The following is a 21,697-nucleotide window of genomic DNA, read 5'->3' as shown; positions in this document are numbered from 1 at the left end:
TGTTTTGGGATATATTCGTGGGCATTACTAAGGTCATCCAAATTTATGAAATATCAATTATGAAGTTAATCTTTATTCTGTGTATTTGTAATAACCAATTAGATAATAACCAATTGTTCACAACATATTTCTATAGTTTAATGTGATTTGGAGAATTAATAAACTGATAATTCAACACCAAGACCCAAATTCAATGGTAATTGTCAGATAAGACAAATATTTATTTTGATATTAAAATGAGTGCTAAAAATATTTCCCAAGTAGGGAACCTGGACTTCTATCGTGATCTGACAGTTAGGAGACCTATGGAGTTAATATAATTATGAGGCTAATTGAATACATAATGCCCATGTCATATAAAAATAAATAGTTTGATCCTCCCTATTGATAGGGACAGAGAAGGACAAAATTGCCAACACAATATCAAGTACTAGGATATGTGTTGATGTGCTGTAGTAAAGTTACCACATCTAGTACAGTAGCTACGATTGGGGCATGACCTAGGTAATAATATATAGTAGATTACTGCCATCTGAATTTTGCAAATATTAAATCGGTAATTTGAATAGAGACATGGTAGAGACCAACTACCTTGCATGTTTTAATGCTTTTTACGTTTTGAGACAGGGTCTCATTCTATCACCCAGGCTGGAGTGAAGTGACAAGATCATGGCTCACTGCAGCCTCAACTTTCAGGTTCAAGTGATCCTTCCACCTCAGCCTCCCAGGTAGCTGGGACTAGAGGCACATGACACCATGCCAGGTATTTTAAAAAAATTTTTGTAGAGATGGGGTCTCACTGTGTTGCCCAGGCTGGTCTCGAACTCCTCCCCTCAAGCAATCCTTCCCTCTTGGCCTCCCAAATTGTTGGGATTACAAGTATGAGATATTGTGCAAAGCTGCCTTCAATTCTTTTAATAGTGATGCTAATTTCTGCAACTACTCAAAGTATGCAATATTGCTCCTAATTTACTCTCTGTGACCAGTGAATATATAGGAAGTAATTTTAGGATCTTTTATTTGACTATTCCTACCATATTCAAGTCAGCTAACCAATACAAGATATGAGAATCCTTCCAGATGGTGGTATATATATTCCAATTATGCATTCAAGGACAAGAGGAGTAACACCATGGTTTTCCATGGACCTGCTGGACCAACTGTCAGAATGACTTGAAAAACTCCATTTGTCACCTGTTATTCATAAACTCCATTCTAGCAACAGAACTGAGAGGGATTTTTGTTTGCTGTTGGATTGATTGATTGGCTTTTGTTTGAAGATTTGTTTGGTTCCATTCTATCTTTCTTGGCTCATGACAGTCTCTAGCAATCCTTAAAAACTTCAGTAATCCATTCTTCCCACTTGGTGGTTACCCTGGGAAATGCCTGTACTCACTTTGGGGGAAACTGGAGGACTATTTCTTTCATAAATACTTGTGGTGGCACAGTAGGGTCCTCCCTCAAGTGTTGTAGGCTTCCTTTCAATCAGTGGGCCTTGGTCTCTAAACTGACTTAAGTATTCAAAAGAGTGGGAGCCTATAATTTTTCACTGCAGGACTGTCAACTTTCTTCTTGCCAGACCTTGACCATTTTGTTACACAAATGGAAGGATATCCTTGCCAGATGCCTATCTGTCAAACTCCTAGGAACATCATGATTGATTAACCATCATCTTATCTCCTGTAGGAAAAAACATTATTGCCTGAAGTAATTAGGCCTTCCTTGCTTCTCACAGCTATGTTCTGCTCTTCGGGCTATGCCTTCCTGGAATCCCATTATCCCTATTGATATTAAATACCCTAATTCCGTGGCAGTCCCTCCTCCTGCCTCTGGACTGCAGAGGTCAGTCATCACTGAAATTCTCAAAGTTCAGATGCTTCCCTCGTCAAGGCATTCCCTACCACCTTAATTTTTTTTTTAAGTATCTTCTGGACCTACTGGACCTACAGATAGAAAGATTGATTCTTCTTAGTTATTACAGAGTAGATTCATTCTGAATTTACTCATCTACTAAAATCTGAGACTTTCTTCAATACAATGTCAAAGAAAGAATTTATATCATCTCTATGTCATTTGCTCTAGATTGTTATACCCAGGCTTCAAGAAGCGATTCCAGAAAATTATGTCCAGTTACAGATATTTTTGCCAACATTTCAATCCTAAGTCATAGGTGAATACCTTCTTGTCGATGAATTTTTTTCTATTTAATTTCCACATTTTCATCTCTTGTTATAACACCTTCAGGATCCATGAGCATTCATTTCAATCTGTGTGTGCTAGTTCATATTTTCCAGGCTTCCTCTTTCTTTGACATTTAGAGAATTGTTTTTCAGCCTACATGGGATGTGCTGAAACCTGATTCTGGTTAGCCTGGAGACAATAAGTGTTGGTGGAGTGAGAAGAAGAGCAACATTTTATTTGATATCTACCTCAAATGAGGTCTTTGTGTGGTCTACTGGCAAAAAGGAGGCTCTGATAAGTGGTAAGGAACTGCCTCTGCCAGCCAGGAGGGGTAAGAGGAACTTGGAGATTCCATAGTCTTTGGCTCTTCTACTCAAATATTTCCATTCTAATCAATTTTCCTATTATGATCCTGGCATTGACATCAGAGATGCTTCCGATTTCATATCTACTGAGGATATGACACCCTTATGATTATAATCTGGAGTTAAGTTTAAGCATTTTCTGCTATGCAGCTGCAGCATATTAGAATCTCGTTTAAACTGCAGAAGATCTCTGGCTTTCACAGCATCTTTTATGCAGCTGCATCGATCCTATTATTTTATTTTGCAAGATCTCTGATGTCATTAAAATAGGCATCTGAAATTACAATCTTCATAAGTATCATTGTCTCCACAGTGATCAAATGATGTACCCATTTGATTTCCCCAAGCCTTGTTCACAATTAACCATAGGCCAGTGTTTAATAATTGTGGTACCACTGCATGTCAAGTTATTATCATCTTCACTTTGTTATTGTCATCTCACTTACCAACAGACAGGTGAGCAATCCAATAATAAAATCTCACTCTGAAGATCTGCATTTATAAAATCTCACTCTGAAGATCTGCATTTGTGGGATGCTCTAGGAGCAAACTATCTTGGTCCAGATTTCTTAAAATTTATAGCCTGATTAAAGATTGTGAGTGGATTTATTTGGAAATGCAGTACTGGGAAAAAGGAAAGGAAATGAAAGGAAAGGAAAAAGTGAGGCATGGCAGAGCAGAAGAGAAAATACAAATTGATACATTATCCAACTGGCCACAGCTTCAAAAATATAACACAGCCAGTTTCAAGGTCATAAGGCTCATTTTTCAGACAGGATGTATAAGCCCACCCCATCTTGAACAGTTTCACAGGCAGCGAAAATGAAAGGGATTAATTGTTCATTCTTTTGTCTATCTCTGGTTCACTACAGTGTATATTATCTTTCCCAGGCTTCTAGGTTCTGTTACCCAGGCCTTTACTTGGGTAAACCAGATTGCATGAGGTGAATTTCACCTGCGTCAGGAAGAGTTAGAGGAGATAAGAGCCTCTGTGAATCTGACCAAGTTGTGCTTTGTGCATCTCACTGAGGCATGTACAAAAGAGAACACACCACACCAAAGTCCATCCTTCACCCTGGAAGAGACTGAGAAAGAGATGTTAGGAGAAAAAGTGAAGAAAGTAGTAACAAGGTCACTTGGTTGGTCCAAGATTTTGGAGACAGGCAAAACTGAGATGTCTTGAGAGGAATATAAACTTGCTTCAGTTCATTATCTATTTTTGAAATCTCCTTACTTTCATTTTTAACCTCTTTTACTGTCTATATTTCTGCAAATCATTGAATCATTTTTTAATGAAACTGGACATATAACCCGAATTCAAAGTGTCTTGCATTTGTAGAAGTTTTTTGAGCTAATTAACATATGAACTATTCACAACTTATTTTTTTATGCTGAGAACACTTAAAACCTACTCTCTTAGCAATTTTCAAGTCTACAATACATTGATATTAACCATAGTCACCATATTGTACAATAGATTTCATTAATTTATTCCTCCTGTCTAACTTAAATTTTGTGTCCTTTGACCAATATCTCCCTAATTCCCATCCCCAAGATGTCTTGAATTTGGAGAAAATTAATTATGAAGTAAATTTAGAACATCTTAGTTGAAGATACCTGATATATAAGATGAAATTTCAAAGCTTAAGGTCGGAGTGAAAAGTATGAATTTAAGAGTTACAAGTTGTAATGTGGGTATGCAACTGATAGCATAGAAAGAGAAGGGAAAACTGCCAAGGGCTGAAAGCCTATATTTTACTGAATACAGATGTATGGATTTGACAAAGGGCTTCTCATCCAACCTTCATCATCAGTTTTCCCATTAATGAAACCTAAGAGTAAAGGAGAAGAAGCAATTTTTCAAGCTACATAGACCTGAAGATTAGAAGTGAAACTAACATTTGACTAGCAGTTAAGGAAACACTTCCACAAACATTTTATTTAATTCTTACTACAGCCCTAAAAGACAAGTATTAGTGTAGTTGGTAATATGTATTTCCTCTAAAAATTTCCATTCCAACTGCCTTCTAGGTGGAGAATTTGGAAATTTAAAAACTAACTTTCAAGATTTCCTTAATCTGGACCATTGTATATAAATTAACTTTCACAAATTAGTTATACTGGTGTGAGATTAAAAGGTCACAAATGTGATGGAGCCCATTCTCTTGGTGATATGGTTGCTGGCTAGCACAAATGTAGGGATCTGGAAATTTGGGGATAACTATAGTGACTGGTTTGATCCAGGGCCTGATGAGTAATTGGGGGTGGCAATTTTCTGACCTCAGATTTGTAGCTCTATTGGACATAGCCTAGAAATCAATAGTCAAATCAGTTATTTAAGATTCTACAATTTTGCTTTCCCAATTATTCTGTACAGTCTCTATTAAATCCCTTCTGCCTGAATATTGACATAATATCTCATATTTAGTTTAACTTCTTCCTATGTTGGGATAATTGTAGACACATGGAATGGTAAGAAATAATACAAAGCAAGCCTTTGTACCCTTTAAACAGTCCCCCCAACCATGGTAATATCTTGCAAATTATAGTACAGTATCTCAACTGGGATATTAATATTGAAACAGTCAAGATACAGGACATTTACATCATCACAAAGATCCCTCATTTTGCTTTTTTATAATTACACCCAATCCCCTTTCACTCTGTTTCTTAACCCCTGACAACCACTAATATGTTCCATATTTCTATAATTTTTTCATTGCAGGATGGTTATTGTATTCATTGGCTAGGGCTTCCATAACAAAGTACCACAGACTTGGTGGCTTAAACAAGAGAAATTTATGCCCTCATAGTTCTAGAGCCTAGAAGTCCAAGTTCAAGGTGTTGGCAGGATTTTTTTTTCCCTGAAGGCTTCTCTTTGACTGTTAGATGCCTATCTTCTCCTGGTGTCTTCACATAGTCTTGCCACTGTGTGTGTGTGTGTGTGTGTGTGTGTGTGTGTCCTAATCACCTCTTATTTTAAAGACACCAGGCATATTAGATTAGGACCCACCTTAATGACCTGTTACCTTACTTATCTCTTTAAAGACCTTGTGTCCAAATATAATCACATTCTGAAGTACTAGAATTAAGATTTAAGCATACAAAATTTGCAGAAACATATTCAGTCCGTAACAGTTTTTAAATGGAATCATTTAGTATGAAACCTTTGGGGATTAACTGTTTTTCACTCACCATAATTCTCTGGAGGTTCATTGAGCTCATTGTGTGTATCAATAGTTTGTTCTTTTTGGTGCTAAGCAGTATTTCATGATAAAGATATCCAAGTTTCCTTAACAATTCACTCTTTGAAGATCATCTGGGTCCTTTCTAGTTTTTAACTATTTTGAATAAAACTAATAAACATTCATGTACATGTTTTTGTATGAATGTAAGTTTTTTTTTCTATGGAAAATTGCTCAAGAGTACAATTGCTGGGTTATATGGTAGTTCTATGTGAGGTTTTAAAAAAAATTTCAAAATGCTTCTTAGAGTAATTGAACCATTTATATTCTTACAAGTAATTTAGGAGTGACCTAGTTTCTCTGTGTCCTCACCAGCATTTGGTGTTGTCACTTTTTTCTCTTAGCCATTCTGATAGATGTATAGTGATATCTACTGTGATTTACATTTGCATTTCCCTGAAGGCTAACGATGTTGAATAGCTTTTCATGTGCTTATTTTCCATTTGTAAATGACTTTTGGTGAAATGCCTCTGCCTGTGATTGCTCATTTTCTAATCAGATTGTTTATTTCTTTATTGTTCAGTTTGAGAGTTTTTATAAATTCTAGATACTTGTTGTTAGATATATTGTTTTCAAATACTTTCTCCTGGTCTGTAGCTTGTCTTTTCATCCTCTTGGCAGCTTTTTGCAGACCAAAATTTTTCATTTCAATGAATTCCAACGTATCAGTTTTTCCTGTTACTATCATGCTTTTGGTTTAAAATCTAAGAGTTCTTTGCCTAACTCTACATTCTGAAGATGTTCTTTATCCAATTCTTCTAAGAGTCTTAATTTTGCTTTTTACATTTAAGTTTGTGATCTATTATGTGTTAATTTTTGTGTACAGTGTAAGATTTGATTATTTTGGTCTATGGAGTTGTGTGTCCAGTTGCTTCACTATTATTTGTTGAAAGAGTTATCCTTCCTCATTGAATTGCTTTTGCACCTTTGTCAAAAATCAGTTGGGTATATTTGTGTGTGTCTGTTTCTTGGTTCTCTATTCTGTTCCTTGATCTATATAACTATTCTTCTACCACAGTCACATAGTACTGATTACTATACCTATATGTTAAATCTTGAAACCAGAGAAACAGATTCCTTCCATTTTATTATTATTTTTCAAAATTGTTTTAGCTATTCTGTATATCTTGTCTATATCTACAAAAAATATAGAATTTTGGTAAGAAGTTTTTTATACCTGTATATTAACTCGGCAAAAATTCATGCTTGCTATGTTGAGCCTTCTAGCCCATAAATATGTTATGTCTCCTCTTCATTTACTTGGCTCTTTTTTGATTTATTTTTTTAATAAAGTATTTTTAGTTTTCAGGATACAGTTACTATAAATGATTGTTAAATATACTTGTAAGTCATTTTGTTTTTTAGAAGTTATAAAAGATATTGTATTTTCAATTTTGGTATCCATGTTTGTTGCTAGTAGATAGGAATATAATTGATTTTTGAATTTTATCTCGTGTCATGTGACCTTGCTAAACTGATTAATTCTAGAATTTTTAGATTGAATTTAAATTTTTACATTGACAATCATGTCATCTGCAAATAAAACACTTTCACTTTCTGATCTGCATGCCCTTAATTTTTATTTTCTTGCCTTAATCCACTAGCTACAATTTCTAGTGCTTATTGAATAAAAATTCTGAGAGCATATATACTTGCCTTGTTACAGCTCTTAGGAGGAAATGTTTCAAACTTTCACCATTGAAGGAGAATGTTAGATGTAGGATTTCTGTAGGTGCTGCTTATCAAACTGAGGATTTTTCTACATCAATTGATATGTTTTTTAAAATTAGCTCATTAATGTGGTGGACTATATTGATTATCACCTTGTTTTGCATCCCTGGAATGAACTTCACTTGGCTATGGTGTATAACATTTTTATATTGTTAAATTGTATGTGCTAATAGTTTTAGTACTTTGTGTATTTCAAAAAAGGCCCCATTTCATCTATTTTGTCCAATTTATGTGCATAGAGTTTTTCATATCTTCTTGATGTTTGCAGGAATTATAGTGATATTCCTGTTTCATTCATGATATTGGTACTTTGTTTTCTCTGTTTCTCTTTTTCTCTCTCTGTTGTTGTGCTACATATTTGTCAGTTTTATTGATGTTTTGCAAAGAACCAGATCTTTGTTGTATTGGTTTTCTCTATTGTTTTTCTGTTTTCTATTTCATTTATTTCTGCTCGTATCTTTATTATTTCTCCAATTCTACTTGGTTTGGATTTATTTTGCTTTTCTTTTTCTAGATACTTGAAGTAGGAACTTAGAATATTTCCTTTTTCTAATTCATGCATTTAATGCTGTAGATTTTTCACTCAACACTGCTTGAGATGTGTTCCACAAATATTGATATATTTTCTTTTATATGCAGTACAATGCATTTTTATATCTGACCTGAAACATAGTCTTTATGAGTTACTTAGAAGTGTGTTGTTTAGCTAAAATGATGTTTATTAAATGAATATATTAATCTGCAGCTACTATGCCTTAGATGAAACTATGTACCTGACTATGGAACATCAAGTAATTACGCAACTAAAGTTGTCATCCTGTGGGTAACAGACTTGCTAACTTGTAAGTTATGAACAGGTGTTCTACATTCCTTTGACACTTACCTCTTTTGCACTGATGCTTCTATCTTGCTTCACACCTGTAGTCTCATGGGGGTTTCCCTACAACATAATTAAAGTGAAGAAAAATGCTCAGGCCTGGTTTACAGAAATGTAAGCATGATATGATGATACTAACTGGAGTTAATCTGTTATTCATTATAGTTCCACTAAAGGGTGATTTTTAAAAATAAGGGTAAAGAAAAATCCTTCCAATGACTAGATCTATGAGGGGTGCACTTCAACATCCACTTTATATGAAAAGAGAAACAGTCATAGATAAAGATATGCACTTATTCCTAGGAAATAATATCTTGGATATTTAATCAGGCATCTGAAAAAAAATCTGATACATTAAAGGAAAGTAGGCCAGGAGACTAGCAGCCCAAGAGCAAACTTATTTTACTGAGTTGGGAAAGTGACTTTGACCAGGGATACCTACAGTTACAACTGCACCATGGGGGAAGACAAGAATAGACCTGGAGCCTAAGTGATTAACTAGACTGTCTTATGGTATTTCCATGACCAATGAAAATTGTGAATAGATATTGGCACAACAACAAATCATACTTCTCTGAGTTTGAATTTAATATCTAGGTCACTCCAGAAAGCAAGCAAACCATATGAGAGAAGATGATAGCTAAGGATGAAGGAAATCTTGACACCATGGCTAGCTGCTGCATTGCAGACTATAGTTTCAGTTTGCTAAAGTTTGTTAAGATTTTTAAAGAGGTTGAACCTGCATGTTCCCTTTTGTGGAAGATATGATACCATCCTGTTCTTATATAAGATCCAGATATCATAAGAGGATGCAAGCAGAAAGGCACAAGGGATGAACTGTACCAGCCTCAGTTTATCTGCCTCTTTAAGCCTCTGCCTTTTGCTTATTGGAGAATATAGCATGCCACCGCCTTTATTTTCCCTTCTGACACTATTTACTGCTAAAGCTTGTTTGGAGGTAAGAAGTGGAATGTACCAACCAGAGTCCCTCTTGGTATCACCATAGTGGGCCGCCGCAACTCTAACACCGAAGTCTCACCCAGAGGAACACACACAAGTTCTGTTCCTGTCCAAAGCTTTCTGACCTAGAGGAAGACATCCAGCCTTAGGGAGTGACATACAGCTTTTCCAGCAATTGCCTGGACAGGGAAAGGAAGACAATCCAGGAAAGCAAGAACTTTAACGCCCATGGGGAGAATAAAAACGAGGGACCGGAGACTTTAAGAATCTGGAAAGTGAATGTCTTTTCCATCCTCCTCCTGATGGACTATACTGAAGCAACGTGATTCTACGTGTCTTTTCTGGAAGACACTGCTTTTGGCAAACAGCCAGCTGTGTTTTCTAACTCCATGGCCAGGTTTGTATCACACTCCCAAATACTTTTACTTTCCTGTCTTCTCACCTCACTTCCTTTTCCTTCCTAACTAACTCCTCTGGCCTGGAATTTTACCTCTCAATAAACCCTTTGCATATAAGCTTTTCCTCATGTTCTATTTTCCAAGCTAACACTGGGCAAAAAGTAAAATATAGTAACAAAATTCGTATGAAGTAAAATAGGAAATGTAAAATAAGGATATTGAATTTATGAAACAAAATACATATGTATTTCCATATAAATATTGGAGGTATATATTCTGGAAGCCAGCATAAAGAAGGAAACACAATTCTTGAATAATTCACAAGTCTAGTAACAAAGAGAATGATCAGAATTAAATTACTCTGCGAAGTGACAACACTTTGGACAATTCTGGACTTCTTAAATGACAGAAAATACCTTGTCTTAATCAATGTGTTAATATTTATGAGGTCCTAGTACTACTAAGTAATCCTGAAATGTTTCCAATTATTGTCATGGAGATTGGAAAATAATCCAGGTAGTATGCCAGGTGCTGTAGTACATGCTATGTTCTGACGAAACAAAGCTTGCCATCCAAAACGTCTATAAACAAACGTGTGTTTGTGTGTGTGTATAAGATAGAATAGCATAGTTTCTAACACAGGTAAACTGGGAATTTAGAGGGCGCACAGAGAATAAATAATTAGTTACTTCTACAACAGAACAGCAGGGAAAAAAAAACCATTTAAGTATAGTGCATATGGAAACTTAAAAAAAAGTGTAACTATCATGCAACCATGAAACCTTATGGAAGATTTGAGCAACTCAAAGTTGGACCTTTGGGGTCTAGAATATGACTGAATATGAGTGGTGAGTGATGATGTTTAGTAGGTAAACATAAGGCAGATTGATAGACTGCACAGAACCATTCATAGCATGTAAAAGTTTTAGTTCTCCTGTTGAGAAATGGGAGGGGTAAGATATAACATTTAATAGGAAAAGGGAGGGCACATTGCATAGGACCATTTATACCATGAAAGGGTCTGTACTTTCCTGTTAGGAATCATCGAGGGACCTGAAACAGTAATGTAACATATATTTCATTTTAGAAAAATCATGGTGTCACTAATATTAAGGATATAAATGGTTTTGGAAAAAAACAAAACAGGCAAAACTAGAGGTGAGAAATCACTTTGTACTTTATTATGACAATCAAGTCAGGAGGCAACAGAAGCTTGAGTTAAGGCATAGCAAGAGCTGTAGAAAGGAACTGCTGAGAGAGATAGCAGGTAGAAATTATGGAGGGAAGTGTAGCACTACTTGGATGCAAAAGAGAATCCAAATATGATGATGATTATCATCATAAAAAATTATACAAAGCTAACTTGTTGTAGGTATTGCATTAAGCACTTTTCATGAACCCATATATTTATGTTTGATTTATGTTTACTGATCAGCAAGATAGCAGTACCATTCATAGTAATTCAGTAAATTTAGGAAAAACAAGTTTATAGGACAAATGCACACAGTGGATACTCTTCTACTTTTTGATTTGAAAAATGCATTCACAACAGAAAGCCCCCTCTTTTTTTGTAAAATAAAGGTACTATAATCATAATAAATATTATAATGTGAGGCTATGCTATTATTGGCCTAAGGTGTTCAAATTTGGGTTCATGATGGCAATTCCAGTCATTGCGACTGAATATTTTCAATTTGTTTTTTGCTAAAATTCTATTAAAGCAATAAGTTAAAAACTTAATATCAGGGAGGGAGCCAAGATGGCCAAATAGGAACAGCTCTGGTCTACAGCTCCCAGAGTGAGCTACGCAGAAGACCGGTGATTTCTGCATTTCCATCTGACATACCAGGTTCAACTTACTAGGGAGTGCCAGACAGTGAGTGCAGGACAGTGGGTGCAGGGCACCGTGGGCGAGGCATTGCCTCACTCGGGAAGTGCAAGGGGTCAGGGAGTTCCCTTTCCTAGTCAAAGAAAGGGGTGACAGACGGCACCTGGAAAATCGGGTCACTCCCACCAAAATACTGCAATTTTCCAACAGCCTTAAAAAATGGCGCACCAGGAGATTATATCCTGCACCTAGCTCGGAGGGTCCTATGCCCACAGAGTCTCGATGATTGCTAGCACAGCAGTCTGAGATCAAACTGCAAGGCAGCAGTGAGGCTGGTGGAGGGGCGCCTGCCATTGCCCAGGCTTGCTTAGGTAAACAAAGCAGCCGGGAAGCTCGAAATGGGTGGAACCCACCACAGCTCAAGGAGGCCTGCCTGCCTCTGTAGGCTCCACCTCTGGGGGCAGGGCACAGACAGACAAACAAAAAGACAGCAGTAACCTCTGCAGACTTAAATGTCCCTGTCTGACAGCTTTGAAGAGAGTAGTGGCTCTCCCAGCATGCAGGTGGAGATCTGAGAACCAGAAGACTGCCTCCTCAAGTGGGTCTCTGACCCCAGAGCAGCCTAACTGGGAGGCACCCCCCAATAGGGGCAGACTGACACCTCACAGGGCCTGGTAATCCTCTGAGACAAAACTTCCAAAGGACCAATCAGGCAGCAGCAATTGTGGTTCACGAAAATCCACTGTTCCACAGCCACTGCTGTTCTACAGCCACCACTGTTCTACAGCCACCGCTGCAGATACCCAGGCAAACAGTGTCTGGAGTGGACCTCTAGCAAACTCCAACAGACCTGCAGCTGAGGGTCCTGTCTGTTAGAAGGAAAACTAACAAACAGAAAGGACATCCACACCAAAAACCCATCTGTACGTCACCATCATCAAAGACCAAAAGTAGATAAAACCACAAAGATGGGGAAAAAACAGAGCAGAAAAACTGGAAACTCTAAAAAGCAGAGTGCCTCTCCTCCAAAGGAATGCAGTTCCTCACCAGCACTGGAACAAAGCTGGATGGAGAATGACTTTCACGAGTTGAGAGAAGAAGGCTTCAGACGATCAAACTACTCCGAGCTACAGGAGGAAATTCAAACCAATGGCAAAGAATTTAAAACCTTTGAAAAAAAATTAGACGAATGTATAACTAGAATAACCAATGCAGAGAAGTACTTAAAGGAGCTGATGGAGCTGAAAGCCAAGGCTCGAGAACTACGTGAAAAATGCAGAAGCCTCAGGAGCCGATGCGATCAACTGGAAGAAAGGGTATCAGTGATGGAAGATGAAATGAATGAAACGAAGCGAGAAGGGAAGTTTAGAGAAAAAAGAATAAAAAGAAACGAACAAACTCTCAAAGAAATATGGAACTATGTGAAAAGACCAAATCTACATCTGATTGGTGTACCTGAAAGTGATGGGGAGAATGGAACCAAGATGGAAAACACTCTGCAGGATATTATCCAGGAGAACTTCTCCAATCTAGCAAGGCAGGCCAACATTCAGATTCAGGAAATACAGAGAACGCCACAAAGATACTCCTCAAGAAGAGCAACTCCAAGACACAGAATTGTCAGATTCACCAAAGTTGAAATGAAGGAAAAAACGTTAAGGGCAGCCAGAGAGAAAGGTCGGGTTACCCACAAAGGGAAGCTCATCAGACTAACAGCTGATCTCTCGGCAGAAACTCTACAAGCCAGAAGAGAGTGGGGGCCAATATTCAACATTCTTAAAGAAACGAATTTTCACCCCAGAATTTCATATCCAGCCAAACTAAGCTTCATAAGTGAAGGAGAAACAAAATACTTTACAGACAAGCAAATGCTGAGAGATTTGTCACCACCAGGCCTGCCCTACAAGAGCTCCTGAAGGAAGCACTAAATGTGGAAAGGAACAAATGGTACCAGCCACTGCAAAAACATGCCAAATTGTAAAGACCATCAAGGCTAGGAAGAAACTGCATCAATTAACCAGCAAAATAACCAGCTAACGTCATAATGACAGGATCAAATTCACACATAACAATATTAACTTTAAATGTAAATGGGCTAAATGCTCCAATTAAAAGACAAAGACTGGCAAATTGGATAGAGTCAAGACCCATCATTGTGCTGTATTCAGGAAACCCATCTCACGTGCAGAGACACATATAAGCTCAAAATAAAGGGATGGAGGAAGATCTACCAAGCAAATGGAAAACAAAAAAAGGCAGGGGTTGCAATCCTAGTCTCTGATAAAACAGACTTTAAACCAACAAAGATCAAAAGAGACAAAGAAGGCCATTACATAATGGTAAAGGGATCAATTCAACAAGAAGAGCTAACTATCCTAAATATATATGCACCCAATACAGGAGCAAGCAGATTCATAAAGCAAGTCCTCAGTGACCTACAAAGAGACTTAGACTCCCACACAATAATAATGGGAGACTTTAACACCCCATTGTCAACATTAGACAGATCAACGAGACAGAAAGTTAACAAAGATACCCAGGAATTGAACTCAGCTCTGCACCAAGCGGACCTAATAGACAACTACAGAACTCTCCACCCCAAATCAACAGAATATACATTTTTTCAGCACCACACCACACCTATTCCAAAATTGACCACATACTTGGAAGTAAAGCAAAGCACTCCTCAGCAAATGTAAAAGAACAGAAATTATAACAAACTATCTCTCAGACCACAGTGCAATCAAACTAGAACTCAGGATTCAGAAACTCACTCAAAACCGCTCAACTACATGGAAACTGAACAACCTGCTCCTGAATGACTACTGGGTACACAACGAAATGAAGGCAGAAAATAAAGATGTTCTTTGAAACCAATGAGAACAAAGATACAACATACCAGAATTTCTGGGACACATTCAAAGCAGTGTGTAGAGGGAAATTTATAGCACTAAATGCCCACAAGAGAAAGCAGGAAAGATCCAAAATTGACACCCTAACATCACAATTAAAAGAACTAGAAAAGCAAGAGCAAACACATTCAAAAGCTAGCAGAAGGCAAGAAATAACTAAAATCAGAGCAGAACTGAAGGAAATAGAGACACAAAAAACCCTTCAAAAATTTAATGAATCCAGGAGCTGGTTTTTTGAAAAGATCAACAAAATTGATAGACTGCTAGCAAGACTAATGAAGAAAAGAGAGAAGAATCAAATAGACACAATAAAAAGTGATAAAGGGGATATCAGCACTGATCCCACAGAAATACAAACTACCATCAGAGAATACTACAAACATCTCTATGCAAATAAACTAGAAAATCTAAAGCCCTCAGAAATAATGCCGCATATCTACAACTATCTGATCTTTGACAAACCTGAGAAAAACAAGCAATAGGGAAAGGATTCCCTATTTAATAAACGGTGCTGGGAAAACTGGCTAGCCATATGTAGAAAGCTGAAACTGGATCCCTTCCTTACACCTTATATAAAAATCAATTCAAGATGGATTAAAGACTTAAACGTTAGACCTAAAACCATAGAAACCTTGGAAGAAAACCTAGGCAATACCATTCAGGACATAGGCATGGGCAAGGACTTCATGTCTAAAACACCAAAAGCAATGGCAACAAAAGACAAGATTGACAAATGGGATCTAATTAAACTAAAGAGCTTCTGCACAGCAAAAGAAACTACCATCAGAGTGAACAGGCAACCTACAAAATGGGAGAAAATTTTCGCAACCTACTTATCTGACAAAGGGCTAATATCCAGTATCTACAATGAACTCAAACAAATTTACAAAAAAAAAACAACCCCATCAAAAAGTGGGCGAAGGACATGAACAGACACTTCTCCAAACAAGACATTTATGCAGCCAAAAAACACATGAAAAAATGCTCATCATCACTGGCCATCAGAGAAATACAAATCAAAACCACAATGAGATACCATCTCACACCAGTTAGAATGGCAATCATTAAAAAGTCAGGAAACAACAGGTGCTGGAGAGGATGTGGAGAAATAGGAACACTTTTACACTGTTGGTGGGACTGTAAACTAGTTCAACCATTGTGGAAGTCAGTGTGGTGATTCCTCCGGGATCTAGAACTAGAAATACCATTTGACCCAGCCATCCCATTACTGGGTATATACCCAAAGGACTATAAATCATGCTGCTATAAAGACACATGCACACTTATGTTTATTGCAGCATTATTCACAATAGCAAAGACTTGGAACCAACCCAAATGTCCAACAATGATAGACTGGATTAAGAAAATGTGGCACATATACACCATGGAATACTATGCAGCCATAAAAAATGATGAGTTCATGTCCTTTGTAGGGACATGGATGAAATTGGAAATCATCATTGTCAGTAAACTATCTCAAGAACAAAAAACCAAACACCGCATATTCTCACTCATAGGTGGGAATTGAACAATGAGATCACATGGACACAGGAAGGGGAATATCACACTCTGGGGACTGTGGTGGGGTGGGGGGAGGGGGGAGGGATAGCATCAGGAGATATACCTAATGCTAGATGACGAGTTAGTGGGTTCAGTGCACCAGCATGGCACATGTATACATATGTAACTAACCTGCACAATGTGCACATGTAACCTAAAACTTAAAGTATAAAAAAAAAAAGAAAATCTAGAAGAAATGGATAAATTCCTTGACACATACACCCTCCCAAGACTAAACCAAGAAGAAGTTGAATCTCTGAATAGACCAATAACAGGCTCTGAAATTGTGGCAATAATCAATAGCTTACCAACCAAAAAGAGTCCAGGACCAGATGGATTCACAGCCACAGTCTACCAGAGGTACAAGGAGGAGCTGGTACCATTCCTTCTGAAACTATTCCAATCAATAGAAAAAACCTCCTTTTAGGGGCCAGCATCATCCTGATACCAAAGCCTGGCAGAGACACAACCAAAAAAGAGAATTTTAGACCAATATCCTTGATGAACATTGATGCAAAAATCCTCAATAAAATAATGGCAAACCGAATCCAGCAGCACATCAAAAAGCTTATCCACCATGATCAAGTGGGCTTCATCCCTGGGATGCAAGGCTGGTTCAACATACGCAAATCAATAAATGTAATCCAGCATATAAACAGAACCAAAGACAAAAACCACATGATTATCTCAATAGATGCAGAAAAGGCCTTTGACAAAATTCAACAGCGCTTCATGCTAAAAACTCTCAATAAATTAGGTATTGATGGGACGTATCTCAAAATAATAAGAGCTATCTATGACAAACCCCCAGCCAATATCATACTGAATGGGCAAAAACTGGAAGCATTCCCTTTGAAAACTGGCAGAAGACAGGGATGCCCTCTCTCACCACTCCTATTCAACATAATGTTGGAAGTTCTGGCCAGGGCAATTAGGCAGCAGACGGAAATAAAGGGTATTCAATTAGGAATAGAGGAAGTCAAATTGTCCCTGTTTGTAGATGACATGATTGTATATCTAGAAAACCCCATTGTCTCAGCCCAAAATCTCCTTAAACTGATAAGCAACTTCAGCAAAGTCTCAGGATACAAAGTCAATGTGCAAAAATCACAAGCATTCTTCTACACCAATAACAGACAAACAGAAAGCCAAATCATGAGTGAACTCCCATTCACAATTGCTTCAAAGAGAATAAAATACCTAGGAATCCAACTTACAAGGGATGTGAAGGACCTCTTCAAGGAGAACTACAAACCACTGCTCAATGGAATAAAAGAGGATACAAACAAATGGAAGATCATTCCATGCTCATGGGTTGGAAGAATCAATATCATGAAAATGGCCATGCTGCCCAAGGTAATTTATAGATTCAATGCCATCCCCATCAAGCTACCAATGACTTTCTTCACAGAATTGGAAAAAGTACTTTAAAGTTCATATGGAACCAAAAAAGAGCCCACATTGCCAAGTCAATCCTAAGCCAAAAGAACAAAGCTGGAGGCATCACGCTACCTGACTTCAAACTATACTACAAGGCTACGGTAACCAAAACAGCATGGTACTGGTACCAAAACAGAGATATAGATCAATGGAACAGAACACAGCCCTCAGAAATAATGCCCCATATCTACAACTATCTGATCTTTGACAAATCTGACCAAAACAAGCAATGGGGAAAGGAATCCCTATTTAATAAATGGTGCTGGGAAAACTGGCTAGCCATATGTAGAAAGCTGAAGCTGGATCCCTTCCTTACACCTTATATAAAAATCAATTCAAGATGGATTAAAGACTTACATATTAGACCTAAAACCATACAAACCCTAGAAGAAAACCTAGGCAATACCATTCAGGACATAGGCACGGGCAAGGACTTCATCTCTAAAACACCAAAAGCAATGGCAACAAAAGCCAAAATTGACAAATGTGATCTAATTAAACTAAAGAGCTTCTGCACAGCAAAAGAAACTACCATCAGAGTGAACAGGCAACCTATAAAATGGGAGAAAATTTTTGCAACCTACTCATCTGACAAAGGGCTAATATCCAGAATCTACAATGAACTCTAACAAATTTACAAGAAAAAAACAAACAACCCCATCAAGAAGTGGGCAAAGGATATGAACAGACACTTCTCAAAAGAAGACATTTATGCAGCCAAAAAACACATGAAAAAATGCTGATCATCACTGGCCATCAGAGAAATGCAAATCAAAACCACAATGAGATACCATCTCACACCAGTTAGAATGGCGATCATTAAAGTCAGGAAACAACAGGTGCTGCAGAAGATGTGGAGAAATAGGAACACTCTTACACTGTTGGTGGGACTGTAAACTAGTTGAATCATTGTGGAAGTCAGTGTAGTGATTCCTCAGGGATCTAGAACTAGAAATGCGATTTGACCCAGCCATCCCATTACTGGGTATATACCAAAGGACTATAAATCATGCTGCTATAAAGACACATGCACATGTATGTTTCTTGCGGCACTATTCACAATAGCAAAGACTTGGAATCAACCCAAATGTCCAGCAACGATAGACTGGATTAAGAAAATGTGGCATATATACACCATGGAATACTATGCAGCCATAAAAAATGATGAGTTTATGTCCTTTGTAGGGACATGGATGAAACTGGAAATCATCATTCTCAGCAAACTATCACAAAGACAAAAAACCAAACACCACATGTTCTCACTCATAGGTGGGAATTGAACAATGAGAACACATGTACACAGGAAGGGGAACATCACACACCGGGGACTGTTGTGGGGTGGGGGGAGGGGGGAGGGATAGCATTAGGAGATATACCTAATGCTAAATGACGTGTTAATGGGTGCAGCACACCAACATGGCACATGTATACATATGTAACAATCCTGCACATTGTGCACATGTACCCTAAAACTTAAAGTATAATAATAAAATAAAATAAAATTAAATTTTTAAAAAAACAAACTTAATATTGTGCATTTTGAATTTGAAGCTATAGCAAAACTACTGCAACATTCTATCCCAACAGACATGGAAGACATTTATTGAGGATATTATGTAGGTTTTCCCCCTTTTTATAAATCGAATGATAGCTTTGGATTAGAATAAACTGCTATGTAGCCGCTGTGTCTTATTAGACTTGTGATTTTTGCTTAAATAAGCTATTCTTTTTATCTTACTTTCCTTATTTCTTTGATTTAACAACTCATTAGCAGGTCACTCACTGTTGTACCCACTAAACTTTTCATTTAAATTTACCAGTCAGTTTGTTATTAAAATATGAGCTACTATAAGGCATCCTCACTGGGTGGGTAGCACTGCTTAATTGTGCAAAGCATGGATTCAATCTTCTTGAAAGTACTTCTGCTCTATCTATGATCAGTGGCTATTTTTTCCAGGTAAACTTTATTTGTATCTTTAACACATGAAGATGTTGAGTGCAGTGCATCCATTTTGTGAATTTATTTCTGAAATTCTCATGACCTTGACTGAGGACAAGCAGAGAGCTTTTACAAATAATACTCTGCCTTCATCTATAAAGCTCTGGAGAGAAGAGAAAGTGTCCTGTGGAGTACTTGGGAATTAATTATACACTCACCGCTGGGATCTTAGCCATTCCCTTGCTGGCTGTTAGCTTTCATAGATGACCAGACTCTCCTAATATGGCAAGTAGTCACTGGGATTATGATATCCATGTGGAAGTCTGTGCTAGTATTCCAACCACAAGTGACCAATTATCACACGTTGTTATTTTACCTGACTAAATCACACAAGCATTACATTGCTTTTCTAGTAACAACCAGATCACGGAATTTACTGAAGGCAAACTGTGAATTAGCCACTCCGTGTTCCTCCGGGCAGACAGTCCAGAGAAAATGAGGAGGTTTCCAAGGGAAAGCTCATATTGTAAATTGTCAGGTATTAAAAAGAAAAATATAAGGTTGAAGTCAATTACCCCTGACAACTTCTGACTAGCAACATTTTGGCTTTATACTGACTAGACAGTGTCAAATGTAAATTATCCTGTTTATATTTTAAAAATACAGACAGCTTGTCTATTGGATTACTACACTTATGCAGCTAAAATATTTACAGACATAGAAATTGTATTTCTTGTAAACAACTATTATCTCTCTTGAGCAACCTAATCCCATGTTTTAACCTATTTTGAGGAGGTAATTAGCTACCTCTTTATTCCCAAATTGAAAATAGTTAATAAGATATTCTTCATCAAATGATTGTCATAAATTTTTTGAATAAAACCCCCCAACTCCATATATACTTTAGCTTTTGTTTTTATTAAACCATACTAAACATTTCATCAACATTTTTGTTTTAACCAAGAATGTCTGACTTATTACAAAATACTTTTTCTGAAGAACCATTAATTTTTCTCTGGATTTATAATGATAGATAGAAAAAGAAAGATAAAGTGATCTTTTTTTGCTTGCACTACTGTATAAAAATTGCCTTGTGTAGTAGATACAGCTTAAATAACTAATTGCAGCTGGTTACTTACGCAGGCTGAGTTTTTGTTTTAATCAATGAGAATTTGGTTACAATAACAAGAAGCATTGTGCTCCTGCTAAGGAAAAATTTATGTCTTTGGAAGTGGCATGTCATGGAGCACCATCTTGTACACTGTGTTGGGATTCTGTTTTCCTAAGTCTACAGCAATAATCCTGCTACATGTCAGCAAGAAACATTAGAGATCATACTCACAAGGTACTTTCCAGACACAAATTGAGAAGAAAATATTGAAATAAGTAAATCAACCTGCTTTTCCCTTAAGTGAACAATAGGGTGGAAAAAATCTGGGAAGAGGAGGGAATCAATGTACATTTGTTAATAATGACCCCTTATAAAATATTTACTTGTTTTAACTTTTTAGCTTAGGATAATAATAACTCCTAATAAATCTACCCAGCGTAGAGATTAATTTTCCTGGTTATGAGGAAGAGTTTCTGGTTTTGTTAAGAAGTCAATTACATTTTCTATAATGTGTGCATTAAAATAATAGACTTCTCATATTGTAGCTCTATAGTAAGTACATTTTAATTATATTTTATTCAGGTTTATAAAAGTATAATTAAAATATATGCTATAGTAGACAGAGTCTTAATTCTCAACGTATCATTATTGGGTTGAGATACAACAGAAGCTGAGTCAGCAGAAGAGTTTTATTTTGTATGCATCTTTTGGAATGTTTCATAATATTGTGATATCTAAAAATAGGCAACAAGGACACTTAGAAGCAGGAGTAGAAATTTTAGAGGCCAAAATAGTTGCATCTATTGGCTAAATGCAGCTAGACTTTTTATATCACATTGGCCAGTGATATTGAGGTATCATTTTCTATTAAACCTGTATAATTTATTTTAAAGATATATTGTTTGCTTTTCAAGCTATACCATTATGTCACCGATACTCTTATTTTAACAAGTATTAATATGTTGGGACTCCATGTATCTTTGAAATAGCCCCAAACAGGTACTTTTTCAATAGTCCAAGAAAATACCTTTTTTATTTTCTTAAATTATAAGGTTCTAATACAAAATCCAGTAAGAACTGAGCTGTAAAAACTTACAGGACAATATGAGTCATCTAAGTCAAGTAGTCATACACAGAGGGGCCAGAAAAA

General features: G+C 37.0%; 1 long non-coding RNA gene across 2 annotated transcripts in view; it reads right to left on the bottom strand.

Annotated features, from left to right (window-relative positions):
- LOC134730805 (uncharacterized) overlaps positions 1–21,697 on the bottom strand; it is a 139,334-nt gene that overhangs the window by 15,325 nt on the left and 102,312 nt on the right. The window contains exon 4 of one of the 2 annotated variants that reach the window (XR_010112770.1): positions 8,406–8,462. This is a non-coding gene — a long non-coding RNA (uncharacterized LOC134730805). Of the gene's footprint in view, positions 1–6,012; positions 8,463–21,697 lie in introns of those variants that run through there. The other variant, XR_010112771.1, reaches the window with a different exon arrangement.

Source organism: Pan paniscus, chromosome 6 (assembly GCF_029289425.2).
Source record: "Pan paniscus chromosome 6, NHGRI_mPanPan1-v2.0_pri, whole genome shotgun sequence".
NCBI classification, from domain to species: domain Eukaryota; kingdom Metazoa; phylum Chordata; class Mammalia; order Primates; family Hominidae; genus Pan; species Pan paniscus.
The sequence above is the reverse complement of the archived record's forward strand: the minus strand, read 5'-3'. Positions and strand labels throughout refer to the sequence as shown.